The sequence below is a fragment of the Mustela nivalis genome (assembly GCF_964662115.1).
Source record: "Mustela nivalis genome assembly, chromosome: 8".
In the NCBI taxonomy this organism is placed as follows: Eukaryota; Metazoa; Chordata; class Mammalia; order Carnivora; family Mustelidae; genus Mustela; species Mustela nivalis.
The window spans coordinates 52,462,915-52,467,580 of record NC_139027.1 but is presented as its reverse complement, the minus strand read 5'-3'; positions in this window follow the sequence as shown (position 1 = coordinate 52,467,580).

The following is a 4,666-nucleotide window of genomic DNA, read 5'->3' as shown; positions in this document are numbered from 1 at the left end:
TCATTTGTTTTGTTTCTTAAATTCCACATATAAGTGCAATCGTGGTATTTGTCTTTCTCTGACTGACTTATTTTGCTTAGCCTAATACTCTCTAGCTCCATCCACGTTGTTGCAAATGGCGAGATTTCGTTCCTTTTTATGGCTCAGTACTATTCCATTGTATATGTGGACTGCCTCTTTATCCATTCATCACTCAAGGGATACTTGGGTTGCTTCCATAATTTGGCTACTGTAAATAATGCTGCAATAAACACAGGGGCACATATATCTTTTCAAATTAGCATTTTCATATTCTTTGGGTAAATACCAAGTAGTAGAATTACTGGATCACGTGTTAGTTCTAGTTTCAAACTTTTGAGGAACCTCCATATTGTTTTCCAGAGTGGCTGCACCAGTTTGCATTCCCACCAACAGTGCAGGAGGGTTTCTTTCCCTCCCCATCCTCACCAACGCTGTTGTTTCTTGTATTTTTGATTTTAGCCATTCTGACAGGTGTGGGTTATATATCATTGTGGTTTTGATTTGCATTTCCCTGACGGTGAGTGATGTTGAGTATCTTTCATGTGTCTGTTAGCCATCTGTATGTCTTCTTGGGAGAAATCTCTGTTCTTTTTGTCTTATGCCCATTTTTTAAATTGGGGTATATGTTTTTTGGGTTTTGAGTTATATGAACTGAATAGAAGAAAATTTTGAAATTATACATTTTTTTTTTTGCTCCTAGTGCCTCACTCCCTTTTTTGTAGAACATGAATTCCAATTTTATTTCTTTCTGTACCAAGAATTCAAAGGTAGGTCTTATTTTCTTTCTAATGATGTGATGGCAGAATTTAGTTTTGAACCTTTTACCTGGTGGTGATACTTAGTTTTCATAATGAAAGGTATCTGTTAACAACTGTGATACTTTGAAACAAAGACACAGTGTTCGCACAGTTACAAAAAAAATAATGAGGGCGACTATCATTGGAAGACTTACAGAGCTCTGGCGCTCCGATGTCTTAGAGTGCCATATCTTAAAAACTCCTCATAGTTCTTCATCTACACCATCAGTGTTAATTAAGAAAGACAACTGAGTAATGTCATTCTCACAACTTCCAGGATGAGGGCTCATTCGTGGAATTCAGTCTTCACCTCCTCAAATCAGAGTGAACTTCAGATCATCACTTTCGTTACTAGAAAACTGATTTTTGTGTAGGCAAATGAGCCAGGTTTGATCTCTTATCAGGTAAGTTGCCCAAAGACATTTGAGACAATGTGGATGGGCCTTGAGAGAATTATGCTAAGTGAAATAAGTCAGACAGGGAAAGGTAAATATTATATGAGTTCTCTTCTATATGAAATCTAAAAAAGCTGAACTCCGAGCAACAGAGAGTGGAGTGGTGGTTGCAAAGAGCGGCGGTGGCAGAGATGGGGACATGTTGGTCAAAAGGTACAAACATCCAGTTATAAGGGGAGTAAATCCTGGGGGTCCTATAGACAACATGGTGACCATAGTTAACAGTAGGGTATCGTATACTGGAAAGTTACTCATGGATGAGATCTTCAATGTTCTTAATACACACACACAGAATGGTCATTATGTGAGGGGATGGAGGTATTAACTAACTTCATTGTGGTAATCATTTTGCAATAAATACATGTATCAAATTATCACACCATACACCTTAAACTTACATAATATTATATGTTAATTATACTCTAATAAAGCTGTGGAAGGAAAAAGAGGAAAACAAAATATTCCTGTCAAACCGACCAGGGCTGTGACAAAGTTCATGGTTAACCACTGGTCAGAGCGTGTAATGCATTTTTGTCAAGAAGTAAAGCTTCGCAGGGTAGAGAGGGAAGCAGGAAGGGTCACAAGGACCTTTTGACCTGTGAGGCGTCTGACTATACCAGTCAACGCCAAGTGCCTTCATTTAATTGCCTGGCCCAGCAGGACCCAGCGGTCCCATATGACATCAATCCTGGGCCTCAGGAAACGTGCCTGGGTCCATCAATAGAGCCTATGATTTTGTTACTCAAATTGTTACTGCATTACCTTCCATGTCTCAGACATCAGGCTAAATGCTTGGGTATAAAGACAGAGAGGACAGAGGTTCTTGACCTTGAGAAGCTCACAACCCAGGGCACAAGACAACTAGGGGAGGCGGTAGGCTATGGGACAGAAGTGTGCATAACGGGAGGGCTCTGTATAGGGCCTCTGGGCAGGCCTTAGAGAGAACGTGAGGTGTGAGCCTTCTATTCTAGAAGGAACAGAAGCGTGCTCCGACAGAGAAGCAGAAAAGAGTCATTTCCAGCAAGGAGAACCGCGCCGGCAGAGAAGCCTGAAAAAGCCCGGCAGAGTCCGAGACAAGCAGGCAGCTTGGGAGGGGAGGCTGCGGACGGATGGTGACCTGCGGACAGAGTTTGGTGGGGCCACAGCATGGTTTAGACATTTGAGCCACATTTAGAAATAGAGGTATATTATGGAAAAAAAAAAAAAAAAAGAAAAAGAAAACCTGGCCACCGCGCTGGATGTCCAGGAGCTGGAGAGGAGGCGTGGCGCTCCCTTCTGCAGAGCTCTGGGCCCTCCTGCTCTTCACAAGGGCCGCCTCCCACCCCAGGTCCCCGACTCTGCCGTTCATGCTGCCACCAAGCAGTCCCAGCATCACTCCTGGAAGCATTTGAAATTCTTGCCTCTGGTTAAGCATTCTTGGAAATTAAAGAGCGAGCAGGGGGAAAGACAGGCAGAGTGTCCGTGGGAAGCCATCACCAGCCCCTGCACAGAAGGGACGAGGGGAGGTAGTGGTGTAAATGAAGTGTGTGCTCAGGGCCCAGCCCTGGGGTGTGGACTATGCAGCAAGGAGCGAGTGCGGATGAAACATCTCAGCTCTCCCCTGGGGCCACCCAGTGGCCAGACCGGAAACCGTGGGGGTGAGAGGGGCCCTGGGTGGGCTGTACACAGGCGCACGGGGTGGACTGTGGATCTGAGAGGGCAAGTCAGCAGCACACCTAGTCATTTAGGGATAGAGAGAGCCAGGAAAGGCCCTCTCCTGAGACTCATTTGGGCTGTGGTCCCTCTATGGGGCCCCTCCTAAGGATGGTGAAGCCACAGGTTTGAACGCCAGCAGGTGGGTTGGACGGGGTTGGGCAAGGATGGCCCTGCATTACCAGGAAGCCCTGGAAGGCCACAGGACCCACGGCAGGACAAGGGCAGGATGGAGGCTCAAGTCTGGGCTCACAGATTCTTCCAGAAGGAGACTAAAGGAAGTGGAGCCTTGGAGTGCTTGTAGCCTACAGACCCTTGGACAGGACACTGTGGTTAGAGTGCTGGAGGTGGATTGAACCCCAGAGGTCTTGCAGCACAAGGTCTAGTCCATCAGGGGACCCTCTGTGCACTGGTGGTCACCTGGTCTCTGCTCAATGGTTTTGGTTGTCAGGGAGTCTCTTAGCCTAGGAGGAGGCTCTGGAAAAAAAGACCCTCTACTGAGCAGAAATCAACACTTTTGCCTCTGACTCTGCTCCTTGAAGCCACACTGCACAACATCCTATGTCCAAGGGCAGGTTCCTCACTCCTCTGGGTCCTTTACCATGTCTAAAGGTCGTAAACAGGGAGCACAACCCTATAATTGGGGCCCCATTTGCCAGTGGGTCTCTGGAAATATTTCTCATGACGTGTCCCTCTCCCCGTGCCTTCTTCTACCTTGAACTGAAGGGAGGCAGAGGATCAGAAACCAGAGTCCCCTTTGAACTGGACGATATATTAGTGGCATTTAGGATCACACTAGATTTTTTTTTTCTTCAAAGATTCCATTTCTCTATTTATTTGACAGAGAGAAATCACAAGTAGATGGAGAGGCAGGCAGAGAGAGAGAGAGAGGGAAGCAGGCTCCCCGCTGAGCAGAGAGCCCGACGCGGGACTTGATCCCAGGATCCCGAGATCATGACCTGAGCCGAAGGCAGCGCCCCAACCCACTGAGCCACCCAGGTGCCCTAGATTTTTTTTTTAATCCAAAAATTGGGCTGAGCAAGTGGGAATCTGTAAACTTCATCTCAACAGCTCCCTCAGCTAGAGAGGCAGGAGCGAGACAGATGGGCACTGGGGGCACAGGAACACCCCAGGGTCTCACAACCAGCAAGAAGCAGGCCTGCAACGAACCCGGGTCTTTGCTCCCAGGGCCTCCTTCCACCACAGGGGTCCAGTACCCTTGCACTCTGGTTTGCTCTGTTGCAGGGGTTTCCTTTGAGACCAAAGACAGGTGGGAGAGTCATGCCACTTCCTCTGTTCTGATGGGACAGGATTTAAATGATGCTGGCTCCTCCCAGCACAGCCCTTAGGGGAGGATTCCCTTTCTGGAACATGCAAGGCAGCCCAGCTCCAGCTAGTGGAGCTGTTCCTTTGTCCCGCTCTCAACTCCACTCCCCTGACCTCCTGTGAGGGGCTCCCCTGCAGGACGGGGACTTGCACCGGAGGACTTCGTGGCACAGGGCAGCCTGTGGTCCTAAGGCACCAGTACAGCTGCCCATCAGGGCCTGAAGCTTCCATAGGAGTAAATGTCCCTGGAGAGAGGCTCCCCACACCACCCCTGCTTTTTTTTTTTTTTAATTTATTTTTTATTTTTTTATTTTTGCTTTTCCCTTCTCTCTCTCCTGTTTCCCTTCCGGCATAAATGTCACCATGTTTTCATTC